Source organism: Bos javanicus, chromosome 29 (genome assembly GCF_032452875.1).
Source record: "Bos javanicus breed banteng chromosome 29, ARS-OSU_banteng_1.0, whole genome shotgun sequence".
Taxonomy (NCBI): Eukaryota; Metazoa; Chordata; class Mammalia; order Artiodactyla; family Bovidae; genus Bos; species Bos javanicus.
This window is the reverse complement of record NC_083896.1, coordinates 48,492,456-48,514,840: the sequence shown is the minus strand read 5'-3', so window position 1 is coordinate 48,514,840 and position 22,385 is coordinate 48,492,456. Positions and strand designations below refer to the sequence as shown.

At 53.9% G+C, this 22,385-nt stretch overlaps 1 protein-coding gene across 4 annotated transcripts in view; it reads left to right on the top strand.

Moving 5' to 3' along the window:
* The first annotated feature begins 322 nt into the window (after positions 1–322).
* SHANK2 (SH3 and multiple ankyrin repeat domains 2) overlaps positions 323–22,385 on the top strand; it is a 560,952-nt gene continuing 538,889 nt past the window's right edge. For 2 of the 4 annotated variants that reach the window (XM_061407335.1, XM_061407333.1), the window contains exon 1: positions 323–768. The gene's annotated coding sequence lies outside the window, so the exon portion shown is untranslated. The remainder of the gene's footprint in view (positions 769–22,385) is intronic. The other 2 variants (XM_061407336.1, XM_061407334.1) reach the window with 1 other exon arrangement.

Sequence of the window (22,385 nt, the reverse complement as noted above, 5' to 3'; positions counted from 1 at the left end):
GGTCGGCCCGCCCAGCACGGAGGCGCCCATCCAGGCGGACGGCGGCGCGCTGCCCAGGCACAAAGTTTGCATCTGCCCCGCAAACCCTCGGAGGTGCGAGCGGCTCTGCATTTCCGAGCCCTGTAAACAGAAAACGCTCCCGGGCCGGAGCCGGCCGCGCAGAAGGAACCGGGCTTTACAAAATCCTGGGACGTTCAGGTCCGCTGGGTTTCACCGGTTGGGGGGGCGGCGAGCCACGCAGCCCGGGGCGGGGCGGGGCGGCGGGCGGAGGCGGCCCCGGGCGCCCGCCGGCCCCGGGTTGCTACAACAGACCCCGCACGCCGCGGCCGAGTCGCCACCGCGGGCTGCAGCTGGACAGGGCCAGGTGGGGCGGGGTCGACCGGCCTCCGCGGGGCGGGAGGAGACCCCGGGCGAGGGGCGCACGTGAGTCCCGGGCCGCGCGCGTCCTTTGGCGCCAAGGGGACCCCTCCCCCACCCTGGCTGGCCCCGACCGCTCGCGGCCGGCCGGGGGAAGGGCTGTCCGGCCGCCCCTGCCCGGAGCCCCCAGCCCGGCCGCCGCGCGGGGCGGGGCCGCGGCGTCCCCCCACCCCCTCACCACCCGGACACCTGAGCAGCGGCGGCGGCGGCGGCCGCGGCGGCTCCCGCGCTCCGGCCAGCCTGGGCTCGGCGTAGCTCCGGAGCCCGCGGCCGAGCCCAGAGAGCGCAGACGCCCGCCCTTCCCTGGGGGCTCCGACCCGCCCGGACTCCCGAAGCCGCGCCCCGAGCCAGGTGAGGCGGAGGCGGCGGGGGGTGGGGTGGGGGCATCGCGGGGCGCTGCGGTTGCAGGGTGGGGGTGGCGGGGGGCACCGTGTGTGGCCGGGAAGGACAGTGGCTGGTCCCTCAGGAGCCCGGCCGTGCGGATCAGCTGCCCTGTGGGTGCTTCTGGCGTCCAGGAGCACCAACCACTGGGTAAGCGCGGTCCTGACTCACAGAGGCTGAGGGTGGGGGGTTGGGAAAGGGTCCTTCGAGTCCTGGTGGGACTCACTTCTCTATAGAGACATCCCCACCCAGCCGCCCCCACTGTTTCGTTCGGGACTAGGGGTCGATTTAAACTGCTTTAGAAGCGGCGTGGGGCAGAGCGCAGGAGCACCCTCTTCGTCCCCCGCGCCCATGAACCCCCTTCACCTCTAGCGCCTCCCCTTGGGGCTCCGCAGATGGACCTACCTCCGCCTCTTGCCCGGGGTCTCCTTGCCCTAGGTCGCCGCCCACTGGCGCGGGTATCTGGGCCCGCATGCCTGGCGGTGGAACTGGCACGGGGCCGCCAGAGGGCGCGCGGGGGGCGGGGACCCGTGCCGCGGTCGCAAGGTCCCCGGAGACCCTGCCTCGGCTACCCCGGCCCCGCACCGGCTCCCAGAGCCCCGATCCAGGTGCGCGCGGCTGGAGCAGCGGGCTCGGCGAGGCCGGGGCCGGCGCATCTGGCGCAGGCCCGGGAGTCGTGGATGGACCCTCGGGTCCCCGGGGTCGAGCAGAGCCCCCGCCAGATGCCCGGCCTCTGCCCGCCGCGCGCCCCAGCCGGGTTGGGGGGCCCGACTGAGGCAGGTGAGTGGCCCCCCTTGCTCCGCCGCCGCCGCCCGTGAATTATGCAGGAGGCTGGCACCGGCGCGCTCGAGTTGCTCAAGTTTCCCTGGCAACTTTCGCCCGGGCATCCCTCCCCGGCTGCCGGGCAGCTCCGCCCGCGCAGCGCCGTGGCCTTGGCGCCTCCGCAAGGTGTCCGGGCCGCGGGGGGCGCCTGGAGATCGCTACCGCGCACTCGCCGCCTGAGCTGGGGCCGCTGGATTTTGCGAGCAGGTATGATTCGGGTGGAGGGCCTCGCCGCCTCTGATCGGAGGGTGGGGGGCCGAGGTGGACCTGGCTCCGTGTTCGGAAGGTGCCGGGGACAGGGTGGACCTCGCCGCTGGAATTCGGAGGGTGCTGGACCGCGGCGCGCCTCCTCCCGCGCGTAGGTGCGCCCACACGGCACGGGATGGGAGGGTGGGCGCGTTGGCGAGGTCAGTGTTTCCGTGGGGCTGGGGGTGTCCGAAGGGGGCGAGGCCGCTGCTGGTGACAGTGGGCTTTCCAGGCGGAGCTTTTAAAGCGACCCTGGGCGGCTGGATCTGAGAAGTCGCTTGGGCCCCCGGATGGGAGCTCAGCCCGGGGTACCTGGGGGCCCCGGTGGGCAGCGGCTATGGGCATGGTCCCAGGGATCCTCAGAGATTTCCCGAAAATAAAGCGGTTCCCGTGTGGAAGTTCGAGGTAGTAAATTGGATAGTTTCATGACCTCTTTTTGTTTGAAACTCAAGTTCCAACGTTAATGAGGTCAATCCGCTAATTAAATTAAGCTCCAAGAAGCAGGGAGGTAATTTCGGAAGTCGTCCGCGGAGGGATGGCGGCTCGGTCTCTGCCTGGGACTTGCCCTCGGCTCGGCCAGCTCGGCCTACCCGGCCGCAGGGAGAGCCCGTGGGTGCTGGGTCCGGGCTCCATGCCAGTGTCCTGGTGGCCGCGGTCAGGAATCCTTGGTGACCACCTGTTCCGTGCCTGGGGGCTTCGGGATGTCCTGAAGAGCCCCCGGAAGTGGCTGCTTTTGGAGACCTGAGTTTTCAAACCACTTGTCCGCGATAACAAGGGTGCTATTTGATAAAAAGGTTGAACGTCTGTGTGCCTGGAACTTTGTACCCACTGAGGGCTAAATCGTGTCTGACTCTGTGACCCCATGGCCTGCAGCACACCAGGCTTCTCTGTCCTCCACTGTCTTCTGGGGGTGTGTGTGTGTGTGTTGCTCAGTCGTGTCTGACTCTTTGCAACCCCATGGCTATAGCCGGCCAGGATCCTCTGTCCATGGGGATTCTCCAGGCAAGAATACTATCTTCTGGAGTTTGCTCAAATTCCTGTCCCATTGAGTCGGTGATGTTATCTAACCATCTCATCCTCTGCCGCTGCCTTGCCCTAAGGGGGATTTATAAGTGGTAGCACGGACCTTTGCCCAGGAAGTCACAGAATCCTTAAGGAGGCCAGAGGACGACCCTGTCTTAATAGGAATTAGGCCGCTTTGCAAGTGGCTGGATGTAAAACTCCTGGTGCGCAGTCTTCTCCTGGAAGCCAGTTCCATTATTGTGCTGGGGAATTTCTGCTTTTCCAAGAAGAAAAAATTGAGTGGAAAGCTGGTGCTTCTTTGGGCTCCTTTGGAAGAGGCTGTAATTCTTCTGGAATCAAAAGGAGTCCTTGACGAATAAAGTGATTTTGCCTATAAAGGTGCTTCCCTGTGGGCAATGTTGACAGCACTTGGCCGCTCCCAACGAAGTGGATCCCTTTGGGGGGTGGGGGAGGGGAGGGAATCTTTCTGCCTCCTGGCTCCCAGCACAATTGCTTTAGAAAGCCCTATTCATATGCAGGTGTGTTTCCCTGTGGTTTTCCCTCTTTAGTTTTTCTGAAGTGCTTGGGGCTGTGAGGACAGCCCCCTTACTGGCATCTAGGGGTCACCTCGGGCAGGCGATTTGGTCCAGGCCTCTGGGGGACCCCTATGTAGGAGAAGCCCTGGACCATGGGGTCAGGTGTGAGGCATGCCACCAGGAGGAGGAGGAAGGCATTCCAAGATAGCGCTGCATTTTGTATTTCATCAGTGATGAAAAAGAGAGAAGAAAAAGCTTGAAATAAGAGAAAGGTGCGGGGAGTTAACCAATGTGCAGGAAAACAGTAGTCACACTGATTTTTATAGGAAAATAATTCTTTGTCTTACGCCCTCTATTTCCAGATGGTAGAGTCCTGGTGTCCTTGTCACCTCGGGTGAGTGCAGGAGGCTTTTCCAAAGTGGGGCTCAGTTTGGGAGGTGCTGAGGGAATTGTGGGGTGCCTTCACTGTGGATCTCAGGTCCTGGTTGCTGAACTCAGTTCCCCAGGCTTCCAGCTTCTGCCTGGTAAACCCGAGGCCCAGCTTGGCAACATGCTTGCAGACCTGGGCTCGGTAGTTGCTCCTGGAGTCAGGGGTGGGGGAGTGTGTGGCTGGAGAAGCTTGGAGAAAAACGTACAAGCACAGACTCCCTGCGCCTCACGCTGTCCCAAGCCCCAGGGAGGGAACATTTAGGATCTTCCAAGTCACCCCCGGGGCCATTTTATTGAATCCTCTGCATTGTGGGTAAGACTAGATTGAGGAGGAAAACACCCCAAACAAAGGCCTGATCGTTTTTGTCTTGGAAGCCCCCTCATCCTCACCTGGGACTGACTGGGTGAAGGGCTCAGAGTCAGGCCCGGGGACCCTTGTGATCTGGCCTTGACCTGCCCACCCGAATAAAGGACTGGGCATTCATTCACAGGTGATCTAGGTTATACTGGATTTTCTCTGTGTCTTGCAAACATGAGCCCATCAAATAGTCATCTGGGGCCCAGAGCTGGGGGCAGGGGGCCGCCCCGGAGGTTCCAGGCTGGAGGGGAGATGTGAGGGGTGACAGTTAGTGCTGGTAGCACAGGAGCTGTGATGCAGGTGGCCGTCGGGTGCTATAGGGCACCGAGAGCGTCCCCAGCCCAATCTGGGAAAGGAAGAAATCGCAGAAAACCTGGCTGAGGCCTGGGGTGTCAGATCATGGCTGTGATGCCCTGGGAGCTATCAGGAATGCTCTGGTTCTCACTCTGGCCACTCTAAGTTTCTCCCCTTCTGCCCAGCATGGCGCTGTACCTTGCTGTAGATGACCTCATCCAAGTTTCCTGAAACTCCAGGAAGAGAAGGACTTCCTGGTGGTCCAGTGGATAAGACTCCGCTCTGCATTGAAGGGGATGCCGGTTCAGTCCCTGGTCAGTCCCTGGTCGGGGAGCTAAGATCCCGCGTGCCTCGGGGCCAAAAATCTGAAACATAAAGCAGAAACAGTGTTGTTGTCGTTGTTCAGTGGCTCAGTCCTGTCCCACCCCGTGGACCGCAGCCCGCCAGGCTTCCCTGCCCTGCACTGTCTCCCAGAGTCTGCTCAAACTCGTGTCCCTCGAGATGGCCATCCAACCATCTCATCCTCTGTCGCCCCTTCTCCTCTTGCCCTCAATCTTACCCAGCCTCAGGGTCTTTTCCAGTGAGCTGGCTCTTCCCATCAGGTGGCCTAAGTATTACAACTTCCGCTTCAACATTGTAACCAATTCAATACAGTTTTTTAAAAAAATGGTCCACGTCAAACAAAACAAAGCAAAACGAAACGTCCATAAAGAGATTGGTGCAATCGGTTATTCCCATTTTACGGATCAGGAGCCTGAAGCCCAGAGGACTGAAGCCTCTTGCCCCAGACCACACAGCAAGGGAATATGGGAGCTGGGGTCGCACCAGGCAGCCTGGAAGAGCCCAGCCCTGAGCCCCCACACCGCACACGTCACCCAGTGGGAAGACTCATCCCGTTAGAAGTTTATTTCTCTTGTTACTATGGTGTGAGAAAAACTGTAGCCAGCAAGTGAAAACCAGAGTTTCTGATCACACTTCCTGATGTGATAGACCTTTTTTTTTCTTTGAAAGCAGATACAAGAAATGCTTTGAAAGGGCTCAAAATGTTACTGTCACTGGCTCCCGTGGTTATTCTCAAGTGGGTCTCTGGTGGCAAGGATACATCCAGCACAGGCCTGGCCACCACTGAACAGGCTTCCAGTCTTGATGGAAGGGGAAGGGGAGCCCGCGTCCCCACCGGGCAGGCCTGAGCCGGCCTGGGGCTCGGGGCCAGTGCACTGGGTCAGAGCTGACGGATGTGCCCCGGGATGGGCCAGCTGAGGCTCCTGTCACCTTCTGGGGGGGTCGGTAGAGGCAGAAGCCAGTGCAGGGAGGGGCGGGACAGGGCTTGAAAACGGTCCTGGGGAGGTTTCCGGAGTGCTTCCTTTGACTCTCGGGACTGAATGAAGCCACGGGCTCCAGAGGTCAAAGCTGCCGAGTGCCTCCGTTCCTTCCTTCCTCTCCTTCCCACCTCTCTCTACACCTTTGTACCATCCATCCTTCCTTCCCCCTCCCTCCCACTTTCTTTCCTTCTTTCTTGTCTTTTTTCTTAGGTATATAGTCATCTTTATTTTTTTTATTTTTTTTTTATAGTCATCTTTATTATGATTCATGAGCCCGTTAGAAACCGACACACACAAATCCCTTCATTAAGCCATCGAGATTCTGCTTTCCACTCATTGAGAATCCACGATTTCCTTGAGAATGCAGCGGGGCTGGAGGAAAGGCCAACATCCGAGTGTCCCTATGACACTCCTCCTCTGTCCCTGCCTCGTCGGGGGCCTGAAGGGGTCTCAGGGCATCCCAGGTCGCCACGCTACGATGTCGTCACACACCTGCCCACACTCAGGTGTCTCCTGGCATTCCTTACACGTCAGTGGGCACCTGGTCACAGAACACTCTGTTTCTCTGCTGTCTCTTGCTGGGCAGGTCCAGGGTTATATGTTGTACCCAAACTTAACGCTGTTGGATTGTCCAGATTTATCTTCCAGAAAGAGTGTGTTACTCACTTTGGCCAGCTCTCCCTGCAAATAAAGCATGCCAGAGCATTGCGTGTTTTTGTTTTTGAAGAGTTTTTGATGTGGACTATTTTTAAAGTCTTTATTGACTGTGATGCTCTTTTACGTGTGTTGGTGTTTTGGCCAAGAGGCATGTAGGGTCTTAGCCTCCCGACCAGAGGTCTAACTCGCACCCGCTGTGCTGGAGGGTGGACTCTTTGCCACTGGGCCGCCAGGAAAGTGCCCCCACTGCGTTTTCAAGTCAGCTTCTAAAGTTGTGCTTCGTAGGTTTAAATATTTGCCCAGGATGTAGAGCTTGGTCTGGGGAGTGAACACTGACATTTGGAAAGGAACTGTTCCTGACTTTAACCGTATCTACTGCAGCCTAAAGTGTGACTTGATACCCACCTTTTCTTGACAGGTAACTGAGGGCCTATAGGGGATGCTCTTTGCTCCTCTCCTTTCCTGGATTTATACCCCCTGCTTCCCGAGGCGTTTTACCCTGATGTCGTAGACTTTTATCTTTGTTGTTCAGTCGCTAACTTGTGTCCAACTCTCTGCAACCCCATGGACTCAGCATGCCAGGCTTCCCTGTCCTCTATTCCCCAGAGTTTGCTCAGATTCATGTCCATTGAGTAAAGGATGTTATCTGACTGTCTCATCCTATGCAACCCTCTTCTCCTTTTGCCTTCAATCTTTCCCAGCATCAGGATTTTTTCCAGTGAGTCGGCTCTTTGCATCAGGTGGCCAAAGTATTGGAGCTTCAGCTTCAGCATCCATCCTTCCAATGAATATTCAAGGTTGACTTCCTTTAAGACTGACAGGTTTGATCTTCCTATTGTCCTAGGGACTCCCAAGAGTCCTCTCCAGCTTATGGGTCTTCATGCTTGTCGGTTTCTTATTAACTGATCAAGCATAGTTCTCTGCAAGGAAAATATCCATACATTGACTTTAAAATTCTCCTGTGACCTCAAGCTGCTAGGTATTAAAGAAAAAAATCCCTTTTGGATTGAGAAAGCCCTGCGATCAAGCAGTGTAAGTACATTACAGATTTTTAGAAATGGAAAATATTGCTGGAAATGCCTCTCTTAGCGATCAGGAGGTGGGTGTTTCAGGTGTTTGAATTAAAGCCTTTGTTTGGGGTTCGGGAGTCTGCTCCCCGCAAGATTCAGAGAGGGCTGGAAGGCTTTTGGTAGGTAAAAGATGGGAGGGGCTGCTGGGGAAAGGGATGTGTCCCAGGCCCTTCTGTGACAGAGTGATTTCGGGGAAGACTGATTCTCTTTAGACTGGGCCCCTTGAAAAGGGTTTTACTTTGCAGCCCCCGCAGGGGAGGAGAAGGGGGTGGGTAAGATTCAGCCCAGACCTCTGGGTTCTGGCAGGTGGTTCCCTGCTGTGGATGGGATGTCTTGCCCCAACTGCTCACTCAGGGCTCCTTCCAGGGCTGCGCAGGAGAGAGAGAGGCAGGGCCTGTTGTCCTGGCCGGGCGGGGAGCGGCTCCCCCCGGGACCCTTCCCGGGGCTCTCGGGCCTGTGGCGTGGCTTGGGCCTGGCGAAGGGGAGGACGGAGCCGCGGGACCATGGCTCTCCAGATTGAGTCCCGGGAGGGGCCCAGGTAGAGGGTCACACCTGCTGGGGCCTGGCTTGAAGGAGGGAAATGAGCCCTGGAACCTTCCTGGAAATTCTGGGCCCCCTGCCCTGTGGAGGAGGCAGGCTGGGTGAGTGGTGAAGGGGTGCTTCTGCCCGCTTGACCGTGCCCCTCAAAGCCCAGGGCACAGCGGCTCGTTTCTCAGGATTTTCTTGATCCCCGCCCCCATCACCCTGGACAGGGGTCTGGCAAACACTGGTGTTGGCCTGTGCTGCATGGGGGACCCGTCACCAGGCAGGCAGTTCCCCAGGAAAGGACCAGGTCTTGCTTCTCTGTTGCCCAGGGATGGGAGGGCACTGGTTCAGAGTAGCCCTTGTCACATGGCTGGATGGCATCAGTGGGTCCAGACTTCCCCTCCCACGCGGATGTCCAGCGCCCAGGCAGGCCACTGGCCCGCTCTTTCTTGGCCTCACCCTGAGGGTTCAGACCCGGGGACAGTCTGGCCGCTCCCTGCCACCGCCTCCAGGATGCCGGGTCATGGCAGGTGGCACGTGGATTTACCTCCGCCTGGATGACTGCCGGGGTGTTCACAAAGCTGGCGCCCGGGGAAGGGGGGTGGGGCAAACCTTCAGCTGTGGTTAAATGGTTTTGTTGTTGAACGCGGAGTCCAGGTGAAGCTGGGGGTGGAATTCCTGAAGACGGCTGTGGCGAGCCTGGTGTGTGTGGTTAATGATTCTCCAGACATGGGGTGGTAATTGGCACGCTCTGGGTTTCCAAGGGTTTCAAGGCTTCTTGGCTTTCCTGCAGGGAAATGGTCCAGAACTGCGTGGGGGCCGCCTGTGTGGGTGTGTCCTGATCCTTCGGGGTCCTTCTGGGCGTGTCCCGGGCCGGTGAGTGACGGCAGGGGTGTCTGGATTCTGCGGTCTCTCCATCAGCCTGTTTCTGGTGAGGGTCTTTGGGTTGAGGGGGGTGGACACCCACTCAGACCAGGCTCAGGGGCGTATTAGGGGATCCAGGCAGTCACTGCCACTGCCGGGCCAGACGGGCTCCCAGAGTCATCTTTCCCTCCGTCTCTCTTTCTCGTGGCCCATCTTGATGACTTTACGTCCTGAAAATCAGGGATATATGTGTACCTGTGGCCGATTCACGTTGAGGTTTGACAGCAAACAACAAAATTCTGTAAAGCAATTATCCTTCAATAAAAAATAAAAAAAAAATCAGGGTGACAGCGAGCGTGTGGGCCCACAGGCTTCACCGTGTGGACGCTCCCCGTCTGTGATGCAGTCCCGAGAGGGGGCACTTGTGTCCTCATGCACATTCTCCGGGGGAGTAAACCAAGGCGGAGGGAGCCAGCCTGGCTGCCAGGACCTGCGCCAGGCAGCCGTCCACCCCACGGTGCAGAATTAGGGACCCTCCCTTCCCTCCACTCTACGCATGGACATCACCACATGGTCAGTACCAAAGTCAGATTGATTATATTCTTTGTAGCCGGAAATGGAGAAGCTGTATACAGTCAGCAAAAACAAGACCTGGAGCTGACTATGGCTCATATCGTCAGCTCTTTATTGCAAAATTCAGGCTCAAAATGAAGAAAATAAAGAAAACCCCTAGGCCATTCAGCTATGACCTGAATCAAATCCCTTATGATCGTACAGTGCAGGTGATGGATAGATTCAAGGGACTAGATCTGGTGGACAGAGTGCCTGAACAGCTGTGGATAGAGGTTTGTGACATTGTACAGGAGGTGGTGACCAAAACCATCCCCAAGAAAAAGAAATGCAAGAATGCAAAGTGGTTGTCTGAGGAGGCCTTCAAATAGCTAAGAAAAGAAGCGCAGTGAAAAAGCAAAGGAGAAAGGGAAAGATACACCCAAGTGAATGCAGAGTTCCAGAGAATAGCAAGGAGCGATAAGAAAGCCTTCTTAAGTGACCAGTGCAAAGAAATAGAGGAAAACGATAGAATGGGGAAGACTAGAGATTTCTTTAAGAAAACTGGAGATACCAAGGGAACATTTCATGCAAAGATGGGCACAATAAAGGACAGAAATGGTATGGACCTAACAGAAGCAGAAGATATTAAGAAGAGGTGGCAAGAATACACAGAAGAGCTATACAAAAAAGCTCTTAATGACCCAGATAACCATAAAAGTGTGATCACTCACCTAGAGGGAGACATCCTGGAATGTGAAGTCACTCGGGCCTTAGGAAGCATCACTACAAACAAAAGGCTAGTGGAGGTGATGGAATTCCAGCTGAGCTATTTCTAATCTTAAAAACTGATGCTGTGAAAGTGCTGCACTCATTATACCAGCGAATTTGGAAAACTCAGCAGTGGCCACAGGATTGTGAAAGGTTGTTGTTGAATCACGCGAATACACCGGGATTCTTGGCCCCCGGAGGAGAAGAATTCAATCCGGGGCCAGAGACGAGGCTTGATCGCTCAGAGCTTTTGTGTAATAAAGTTTTATTAAAGTATAAAGGAGATAGAAAAAGCTTCTGACATAGGCATCAGAAGGGGGCAGAAAGAGTACCCCCTTGCTAGTGTTAACAATGAAGTTATATAATCCAAAGAACATCTGGAGGTTGTAAAGACCTCATCAGACTTACTCCCATAATTTACATTTTAAGATAACACTGTCCTCAGGCAAGATACATCCTTGTAAAGACCAGGTCTACTCCCATAATTAACATTTTAAGATAACAGAAGGTTGAATCCAAAGACACTCCTTAGGCAAGATACATTATTGTTATATAATCCTAAGGAATGTGGAGAAAGAAAAAAAGTTTGTCCTTTCTTCCTCCTTGAGAATTTCAGACCTCTCTCTCCTTGGGGACCCCTAGACTCCCTATCAACCTCCCTAGGAACTGACTCTCTCAATTGGAAAAGGTCAGTTTTCATTCCAGTCCCAAAGAAAGGCAATGCCAAAGAATGCTCAAACTACCGCACAGTTGCACTCATCTCACACGATAGTAAAGTGATGCTCAAAATCTTACAGTCGAGGCTTCAACACCATGTGAACCGAAAACTTCCAGATGTACAAGCTGGATTTAGAAAAGACAGAGGAACCAGAGATCAAATTGCCAACATATGCTGAACCATAGAAAAAGCAAGGGAATTCCAAAAAAAAATCTACTTCTGCTTCATTGACTATGTTAAAGCCTTTGACTGTGGATCACAACAAACTGTGAAATATTCTTAATGAGATGAGAATATCAGATCACATTACCTGCTTCCTGAGAAATCTGTAGGCAGGACAAGAAGCAACAGTTAAAACTGGACATGGAACAACAGACTGGTTTCAAATTGGAAAAGGAGTACGACAGGCTATATATTGTCACCCTACTTATGTAACTTATATGTAGAGTGCATCATGCAAAATGCTGGGACGGATGAATCACAAGCTGGAATCAGGATTGCCAGGAGAAATACCAATAACCTTAAATACGCAGATGATACCACTTTAATGGCAGAAAATGAAGAGGAACTAAAGAGCCTCTTGATGAAGGCAAAAGGAGAGTAAAAAAGCTGGTTTAAAACTCAACATTCAAAAAACTATGATCATGGCATCTGGTCCCATCATGTCATGGCAAGCAGATGGGGGAAATTACTGGAAAATGATGGAAACTGTCAGATTTCATTTTCTTGGGCTCCAAAATCAATGTGGACATTGCAACCATGGAATTAAAAGATGCTTGCTCCTTGGAAGAAAAGCTGTGACAAACCTAGACAGTGTATTAAAAAGCAGAGACATCACTTCCTGACAAAGGTCTGTGCAGTCAATGCTACGATTCTTCCAGTAGTCATGTATGGATGTGAGAGCTGGACCGTAAAGAAGGCTGAGCACTGAAAAATCGATGCTTTAGAACTGTGGTGCTGTAGAAGACTCTTGAGAGCCCCTTGGACTGCAAGGAGATCAAACCAGTCAATCTTAAAGGAAATCAGTCCTGAATGTTCATTGGAAGGTCTGGTGCTGAAGCTGAAGTTGCAGTCCTTTGGCCACCAGATGTGAAGAGCTTACTCTTTGGAAAAGACCCTGATGCTGGAACGGTGAGGGCAAGAGGAGAAGGGGTGACAGGGGGTGAAATGGTTGGATGGCTTCACTGACTCAGTGGACATGAGTTTGAGCAAGCTCTGGGAGATAACGAAGGACAGCGGGCGTGCTGCAGTCCCTGGGGTCACAAAGAGTCAGACATGACTCAGCGACTGAATGACAACAGCCCTTCCCACCCCCTGTCATCTTAGGGATGATGGCCAAGCTTCCCTTTCTGCTCCTTGCAGGATGAATGCAGCAGGGTAGCACAGGGCTGCTCAAACTTTAGGTCTGAGGATCCTACTCCCCTCTTTGAAGAGTTCTAGGGACCCCTGAGAGCCTTTTGTTTATGTGGGTTGTATCTATGGATATGTATCCTATTAGCAGGGCTTCCTAGGTGGTGCTAGTGGTAAGGAACCTGCCTGCCCGTGCAGGAGATGTAAGAGATGCAGGTTCATTCCCTGGGTTGGGAAGATCTCCTGGAGGAGGGTATGTCAACCCACTCCAGTATTCTTGCCTGGAGAATCCCATGGACAGAGGAGCCTGTGGGCTACAGTCTATAGAGTCGCAAAGAGCTGGACACGACATAAGCGACTTACATGCACACACACATACTGTTAGAAGTTTAAAAAGATAATTTAAAAATATTTAACAGTGCATTTAAAAATGACAATAGCTAAACCCATATATGTTAATGTAATTAACGTCTTTTTATGAAAAACAAAAACAACAGCTGTTTTGCAAAACAAGCTAAGACAGTGAAAAGTGTGGCATTGGTCCAGGAGGTCATCAGCAGTCCCCACCCCACGGGACGGGCCTGCTGGTGGTGGGATGTGGGCTCAGCCAGGCCAGAGCTGCTTCGATCCACAGCGGGGGTTGTGTGTGACTCTTTTTCGACCCTATGGATAGCCTCATGCCAGGCTCCTCTGTCCATGGCATTCTCCAGGCAAGAATACTGCAGTGGGTTGCCACTTCCTCCTCCCAGGGATCTTCCCGACCCAGGGATTGAACGCACGTCTCCTGCATTACTTCTGAGCCACCCGGAAAGCTAGATGATGTGGCGGTGACAGTGGGGAGCCAGGCAGTTCCTTAGGTGAGAAGACTGTGTCTTGATCCCGGAGGGGGACCACGTGCAGAGGGACGGGTGGACAGAGGCGGCTGGGGGCCGGGGCAGCCCCGTGGAGGGAGGCAGACTTCATCTGAGAGGAAAGGTCTTCCCACACTTCTTCCTTTCCAGCCTGGGTGCTTCTGTTTCACTGTCTTGCCCAGGCGCCCTGGCTGGAACCCTCGGGACACCGTTGAAAGGAGGTGGTGAGAAGGCGCGCCGGGCCTGGCCCCTGGTCTCAGGAAGCCTCCAGCCGTTCACCATCACGTGTGGCGTGCGGATGCCCTCTGTCAGGCTGAAGGGGTTCTCTTTTCCTTGCTGAGCGTTTACGTCGCGAAGTGGCTCTGTGTTTGTCAAGAGCCTTTTCTGTATCTCTTGGCAGGATCAGCTGCATTTTGTCCTTTATTCTATTAATATGGTGTCTTACATTAATTGATTTTTCGATATTAAACCAATTTTGCATTCTTGGGATAAATCCCACTTGATCATGGTTTATAATCCTTTTTGTAAGCTGCCAGATTCAGTTGACTAGAATTTTGCTGAGCTTTTTTGTGTGTATGTACATAAGAGCTATGGGTCTGTAGTTGTCTTGGGATGGTATCACGGTAATATCGGCCTTATAAAATTGTTGGGGTGTATTCTCTTCTATTTTTTGGAAGAATTTGCAATGAGTTGGTATTCTTTTTTCTTAAATTGAAGTATAGTTGATTTATGACACTGTAAATTTAATTTCTGCTGTACCTCAAAGTGATTGAGTTATACACATGTATAAATCCTTTTTTGGTGTTTTCCCATGTATATATGTATAGTCTATCACAGGATATTGAATATAGCTCCCTGTGCCGTACAATACACGTGTAGATGTATCATGCTCAGTTGTGTCTCTTTGCGACCCCACGGACTGTGGCCTGAAGGGCTCCTCTGTCCATGGGATTTCCCAGGCAAGATTATTGGAACAGGTTGCCATTTCCTCCTCCAGGGGATCTTCCCGACCCAGGCATCAAACTCCACTCTCTGTGTCTCCGGCGTTGGCCGGGGGATTCTTTACCGCTGAGCCACCTGGGAGAACCTTGTGTTTTGTCCAGTCTACGTATAATAGTTTGCGTCTGCTAAGCCAAGCTCCGAGCTCCATTCCCCTCCCTCTACACTGCCCCCGGCCACCGCAAGTCTGCGCTTCGTGTCTGTGAGGCTGTTTTTGTGTCATAGACAGGTTCATTTGTGCTGTGTTTTCCATTCCACATGGAAGTGGTATCATACGATACTCGTCTTGCTCTGCCTTCACTTGGTGTGATAACCTCCAGGTCCATCCGTGTTTCTGCACACGGCGTTGCGTCGTTCTTTTTAGTAGCTGAGCAATATTCTATTGTATAGTGCACCACACCTTCCGTCTGTTCCTCTGTCGATGGACACTTAGGTTGCATCCGTGTCTTGGCTGTTAAGAATAGTGCTGGTCTGATAGGAGGAACCTGTATGTTCTTCAGAAATTAATTCTTTAAATGTTTGGTAGAATTCACCAGTGAGACTGCCTGGGCCGGAGCTTCGCTTTGTGTGAAGTTTTGACTTTGGTAACTGGCTCCCTGCCTGGTCTGCGTGTGCCCAGGCCTTCTTTTTCTTCTTGAGTCCCGGTGGTTGGTTGCATTTCACTGAAATCTGTCTGATTGCTCTCAGCATCTAATCCATTGTCCTTCCGTCGCCCATAGCGCTCCCTTGTCTTCCTCTGTGTTCCCTCGAGGCTGGTAAAAGTGTCCCCCCTTCATTTCTGAGTTTGGTGATTTGAGCGTTTCCCCGTCCTGATCATTCTAAATGAACAGTTTCTCAACTTTATTGACTTTTTCAAAGAACCAACTTTGGTCTCATGTTTTGCTCTGTTTTTCTATGTTCGTTTTCATTACTTTCCACCTTCGCCTTTATGATCGCCTCCTTTCTGCTCTCTCAGTGTTAGCTGTAGCCGGAGGAGACAGACGGTGAGAAGAGGGTTGGCAGAGAGGCACCTCCGTGGCCCAGTGGGAAGGAGAGCCTGTTGAGGGGGTTGGGATGGAGGGTGGGTACGGTGAGCCTCCCGGAGGAGCCGCATTTGAGCCTGACTTGAAGGCAGGGAAGGAAGCTGTAAGTGAGAAGTAAGGAATTGGATGGAAATCGATGTGGAAAGCACTTTTTTGCACTTAACATTTTTAAGTTGTGCTAAGATGTATGTAACATACAATTTACCATCTTAACCACGTTAAGACGCTCGCTCACCATCTCCTCCCCCAGCCCCTGGACCCCACCATCCTGTGGTGCTGGAGAAGACTCGAGAGTCCCTTGGACTGCAAGGAGATCAAACCAGTCCATCCTGAAGGAAATCAGTCCTGAATAGTCATTGAAAGGACTGATACTGAAGCTGAAGCTCCAATCCTTTGGCCACGTGATGCGAAGAGCCAACTCATTGGAAAAGACCCTGATGCTGGGAAAGATTGAAGGCAGGAGGAGAAGGGGACGACAGAGGATGAGACGGGTGGATGGCATCACTGACTCAATGGACATGAGTTTGAGAAGCTCCAGGAGATGGTGAAGGATGGGGAAGCCTGGTGTACTGCAGTCCATGGGGTCACAAAGAGTCAGACATGACTGAGCGACTGACCTGACTCACTGACTGAGCCATGTTAGGCCCACAACTCAGTGGCATTAAGAGCACTCACACTGTCATACGACCATCACACCATCCATCTCCAGAGCCTTCCATCGTCCATCTACACTTTGTCCCCATAAACACTCACTGCCAGTCTCCTCCCCCAGCCCCTGGCCCCCACCATCCTGCTCTCTGTCTCTGTGGATTTGATGACTGTAGTCCTCATGTAAGTAAAAACATACAGTACCTCCTTCTGTGTCTGGCTTATTTCACTGGGCATAGTGTCCTCCAGGTTCATTCATGCTGTGGCTTGTGTCCGAATTTCCTTCCTTATTAAGGCTTAATCGGAGAAGGCAATGGCACCCCACTCCAGTACTCTTGCTTGGAAAATCCCATGGACGGAGGAGCCTGTTAGGCTGCAATCCATGGGGTTGCGAAGAGTTGGACACGACTGAGCGACTTCACTTTCACTTTTCACTTTCATGCATTGGAGAAGGAAATGGCAGTCCACTCCAGTGTTCTTGCCTGGAGAATCCCAGGGACGGGGGAGCCTGGTGGGCTGCCGTCTATGGGGTCGCACAGAGTCGGACACGACTGAAGTGACTTAGCATAGCATAGCATATTAAGGCTTAATAATCCCTGGTGGCTCAGTGGTGAAGAATCCACTTGCCGAGGAGACTTGGGTTTTGTCTTGGATGGGAAAGATCCCCAGGAGAAGGGAATAGCCACCCACTCCAGTATTCCTGCCTGGGAAATCCCATGGACAGAAGAGCCTGGCGGGCTACAGTCCATGGGGTTGCAGAAGAGTCAGACGGGACTGAGCGACTGAACACCACCACCACCTTCCGTTGTGTGGATGGGCCACATTTTGTGTATCTGTTCATCCGTCCATGGACACTCCGTTGTATCCACCTTTTGGCTGTTGCAAGTGATGCTGCCAGGAATGTGGGTATTCCAGCCCCTCCTTTCAGAAGTCACGTTTTAAAGCAGTGAGCAGCCCAAGGCCCATCTGGTCTCAGGATGGCAAAGCCAAGACTCTCACCACTCTCCTTAGCCAAACTACTTTCCTACAGGAAGAGGCCCATCTTTCCTCCTGAGTGTCTCCACAAGGCAGGGGTGACCTCACATGCTGGAGAAATTCCACGTCCAGTGTTCCCACCCCCAGGGAGGAAAGGCGCTTCTGCCTGGGAATCTGGGTCTCCCCTCTGAGGGTCCATCCAGGGCTAGGACAGGACCGAGGAGGGCACCGGGCTGGAGAGTGGCCTCCTGCATGATATCGCTGATTCACTCCACTGGTCAGTTGCCAAGTTGTGTCCAACTCTCTGTGACCCCATGGACTGCAGCACGCCAGGCTTCCCTGTCCTTCACCATCTACCGGAGTTTGCTCAAACTCATGTCCGTTGAGTCAGCGATGCCATCCAGCCATCTCATCCTCTGTTGCCCCTTTCTCCTTCTGCCCTCAATCTTTCCCAGCATCAGGGTCTTTTCCAGTGAGTTTGCTCTTCTTATCAGGTGGCCAAAGGATTGGAGCTTCAGCTTCAGCATCAGTCCTTCCAATGGATTTTCAGGGTTGACTTCTTTCAGAATGGACTGGTTGGATCTCCTTGCAGTCCAAGAGACTCTCAAGAGTCTTCTCCAGCACCACAGTTCAAAAGCATCAATTCCTCAGCACTAAGCCTTCTTGATGGTCCAGCTCTCACATGTGTATATGACCATTGGAAAAACCATGGCCTTGACTGAACGGATTCATTCACTGACTGCCTTCTGATGTCCCAGGATTTCTGTTCCGAGTCATTCCGAGCCCATTGCCATGAGGCATCTGCTCTCTTGTGATCATTTCCGTGTTTTGCTGTGCACTCGTGTGTTATTTCTTCCATCAGGACTTAGCCCTTGTGTCTGGTACCCGTGTGGATCCAGTTTGTCCGTCTCAGCACCGGAGGACCCGCCCCCTGGCCTGCTGGCTCGGCCCCTCCCGCTCTGTCATGGCTCCGGCTCGAGAGTCGTCTGGGGATTGCTTTTCTGTCGATGTGGCTCCAAGTCCACCAAGAATGTTTACAGTCCCCCGAAGGAAGCTTTGATGCTCGGCGATACGATCTCCTCTAGACCGCACGCAGCCACGTTGCAAAGCATTCCCTTTTGTGGTTGAGAAAAGGAGTCCGTTCAGAGGGATGGGTCAGCTCAGGGCTCCCCATCGGGGAGGATCAAGCTTAGACAGGCCGGACCCGCGGGCTCAGCCAGTCCAAGGTGATGCCGGACCGCTGAGCCAGTGCCTTACGTTGTGCGTACGGGACTGTTGCCTTCTGGGCGAGACACCCAGGTTGGCGCCGATCAGCTGTGTTCGTTCAGTATGGTGGTGCCAGCCCCACGGAGCTATTGAGCCCTTGAAACGTGGCTAGTGCCGCAAGTTGAAATGTCAGTGTTTAACATGTCTTGAATTCCGGAAAATATATTATAAATATTCATTTCAACTGGTTTTCTTCTTTTTTCTGTTTGAAACATGGCTACTTGGGAATTGAAAATTACATTTGTGGCTTCAATTCTGTAGCTGTCCCTCACTGCGGGCTGGGATCGGCTTCCTTATTTCTTCGTCCCCTGCCCCCGCCCCCGCCCCAAGTCCCTCCTGCTTCCACCTGGCATCCCTCCGTGTTGTTCTCAGATGGAGCCCCCTTTCTGCAGAGGTGATTCCTGGGTTCAGTAGTAGGACTTCATTGGAGGAACAGGGAGAGAGGTGAGAACTTCTCTTTTGTCAGCTTTCTACTCCAGGGTGGGCTCAATCCCACCTCTCAGAGAAACTGGGGGCAGAGGGGACCCCAGAACTAACCAGGGTGGATCAGGGTTCCAGAATGCTGGTGCTGGGGGCCCAGGTCCAGCCTTTGGGAGAACACTGGGCCTCAGAAAGGAGACGGGACCTAGACAAGTCCCAGTAGGTTTCCTGCGGGACCCCGACCCCCAGGGCTGAGCGGCTTCCCCTAAACCCTGAGGCCCGTGTGGGTTAGTGTAGACACTCCACCCAGACCAGGCCCAGTGAAATAACTTTTGGGGTTTATTCTCAAAAAACCCCAAAACACCTGGATTCTTACCGGAAGTGCCTGGGAGTAGTAGCATCGTTATCTAACATTCGTTGCTGCCCCTGGACAGAACAGGATTATTATTATGTAACATTCACTGCTGCCCCTGGACACACGGACAGTTTTCTGGCCTCCACTGGAGTGTCTGCACAGCGCTCAGGCCACCGGGGTGTGCAGTCACCTGAAACGCACAGATTCCCCAGTGAAACGTGACCCGTGCTTGGCTGTGGGGTCAGTGACCTGTGGGAAGGAGGGGTGCTTTGGGGCTTTCCCAGAAGACAGGAAATACCTCCAGGGTAACGGACCACTCAGCCAGTGCCATGATGCTCCATGTCTTGAGGCAAAAATGATTTCTTTACCAGGCTTACTTAATTTCATCGTAATAAACAATGCCATCACATAGAATAGAATAAGATAAAATAATAAAAAAGTTATGTATATCTTTGTGGGTAGCTTGATTATTATTATTTGCATTTTATTGCATTATTGTGGGTAGCTTATTATTATTTGCATTTTATTGCCAGCTTTTGTCAGAATACATGTCGTTGCCTACCTGTGCCAGGCACTTCCATGCCTGTGATCTCGTGGCGTCTTCACAGTCCACCCTGGGGGTGGAGGAAGTATTTTTATACCCATTTTACAGAAGGGGAAACTGAGGCCCAGAGAGGTGCAGTGACTGGGGTTTTGAGCCCAGCAGGTGCCTCTGTGCTTTGACCAGGACAGCCTCAGAGCTGGAGGGATGTGAGCGTTTTGTCCTGCGTCTCTCCCCCAGTGTCTGGCCATCCTGATGTCTCTGCTGACCACTTACTGTGAAGTCTGCCCAGCGCCTCTGTGTTTGGGTAGCCCCGTCCCCCGACCTCTGGGAGGAGGGACGAGGATGAAGGCAGGTTCAGCTTGAGCATCCTTCTGACTCCAGCCGTCCCAGAGCCTGGACGGTGCCTTTGTCTTGGCAGGAATGTGTGTGTGTAGTGATCAGAGCATCCTCCTCCAAGGCTGTGGTCGGGGGTGTCCAGCGTCCGTGTGGGGAGTATCGCAGCCCAGGATGGAGCAGGGCTCCCGTGATTTTATGTCTCTGTTCCTGCTCCTGAGTCTTTGCAGCTTTGGGGAGTATTTGACTGGCCCCCCCATGCATGCTCTGGTGTCCTCCAAGCAGGTGGTGCCTGTGCTCTGACACGTGACTGCTGTGTGACCTTGGGCCAGCCAGCTGACCTCTCTGGGCCTCAGTTTCTTCTTCCTGAAAATGGGGTAATGACATATCTCTGGCGACGTTGACCATTAAATGAAACCCCCTACATAAAGTTGAGACTGTTGTTACTGACCAGGGTTCTTGGCCTTCTTAATCAATAGAAATTGATCAGAGGCCACACAGGGTCTTTACTGGGGCCCCTGCTGCAGCAGGGGGAGCAGGAACAACCGGCAGGTTCCCTTGCTTCTTCGCTGAGGGGGAAGGAGCTAGTTGCTCACATGAGGTGAGGGTAGGTGTGTCCGGGGTCACACGGGTGGCTTAGGTGGTCTGCCTGCCCATTCGGTGGTGTTGAGTGTGGGGCTTGCCCAGTGCCCTGCTCTTGCTCCCTGCTCTTCAGAAGTGGCAGTTGGGTTTTTTGGTCTCTTTGTATCTTTCGTGCAGGATTTGCCCCAACTGCCCGTGCAGTGCTGTTTTCAGTTCCCGATGGTTTTTTGCTGGAGTAGAGGTGCGTCCAGGTGTGGGCACGGTGGCAAAGGGCGCCAGGTCCCAGCCCATCTCATGGAGATCCACCTGCGTGTGCCGTGAGGTGCTCACATCACCGTCGTTGGCAACACCTGTCTGCTCGAGCTGTTCCGATTGGACCCGGGCCACGTGCGGGTCGAGTCAGTGAACTCCCTTCCGCTCTCCTGCTGGCACCTCCTGTGCAGGCCCCGTTGTGGATTCCTGCCCCGTCTGGTCTCTGCACAGGTTCTGGTCTGAGCTGTGAGCGCATTGGGTTTATGGGGGGCTCAGGGTGACAGTGTGGGGGCAGGGACCCAGCAACCTCTCTGGGTACCAGTTGCCCCTGCAGGGGTCCTCGAAAGCCTTGGGGACACACCTGAGCTCCTCTGCTCCGTTGTGCATTAGGGAGGTCCCCTGGGGGGCTCCCAGCAGGGCTGACACCCCCCCACCCCCCAGGATCTCCAGGGAGAGGTGGGGACTGTTCCAAGTGGGTCTTTTTGGCAATGCTTTTGGTTCATTTGAAACTTTATCCTGCAGTTGTTTATTGAAGAGGGAGGGGAGGGCCTGGAAGGTGGGGGTGGAGTATGTATTAAATCAGTGATCCTGGTAGGAGCCCTTTCTGGAAAGCCTGCACTGTGGCAGGGCAGGTAGGGCCTTTGGTGTTGGACAAGCCACAGCTCCGTTCTGCTTTGTGGCCGCTGCCTGCGTGAACCACCTGTGTGACCTTGGGCGTCACCTGCTCCTCCACCGTGTGGGGCTGGTCACCCCGACCTGATCAGTAACAATTAGATGGCAGTCTGTCAGCTACCAACCTGCGTAACAAAAGCCTGCAGAACGTAGGGTAAAATGAGAACTGCTCATTTCAGGGCCAGAGAGTAAACATTTTTTGCTTTATGTTGTAAAGTCTCTCTACAAAGCAACAGCAGTCATGGGCATTTTGCGAACAAATGGTCATGGCTGTGCCCCAATAAAACTTTATTTAGAGCAACAAGCCGTGGGCCGCATTTGGCCCATGCGCAGCAGTTTGCCAGCCCCTGGTTTATTTATCTCACCATTTGAGCAGGAGGGGGATGGGTGCTTCTTGTGGTCACTGAGTTCAGCCGTGGTCGGCTGGTGAGCAGGCGTCACTCACGTCGCTAGGGTGGGCTAGTTGTTGGCTGGGGGTGGGTGGTAACGGCGTCATCCAGCTCTCGCCGCCCCCCTCTGGCAGGCCAGCCTGGCCTGGTCCCTGGGAGGTCTCAGGGTCCCTGAGAACAGCAAGAGGGAGCAAGCGCCCGTGCGTCCCTTTGCTCTGGCCCGTTTGGCTGAAGCGAGTAGACTGGCCAAGGCCAGGGCACTAGGAGGCGCGTGCCCTGGGTGGGTTAGGGGCAGCCCTGTCTGCATCTAGTCCCCCCGCTGCTGGTCGCCATCACACTCACGAGCGAGGGCCCAGCTGGGGTTTCACGCTTTCAGGGGTCACGGGCTCTGTGGTTCAGCTGGCGGGCGTAATTAATACTTTAACTTCGCTCCTGAGTGATCTCACGTGGTAGCTGTTATGAGGCTCGTTTGCACCTGCACTTCTGCCCTCTCTGTCATGGAGCCAGAGCAGAAGCAGAGTTGAGAGTGTTCTCCGGAGGTCAGGGACCCACAGGGTCTTCTTTTGTGATGAGCGATTTTCAGAGGGAGCGGAGGGGCCATGGCAGAAAGGCAGGAGTGGGAGCTCTGGTCCAGGCGGGGCTGCTCAGCAGCTCTGGGAGCCCGGCCTCAGTTTTCTCGTCGGGAGAATGGGTAGATCAGGTGAAGTCACGTTCTTGCCTCCCCAGACTTTTAAGCCGTGGCACAGACAGTACAGTGGCGAGGCGC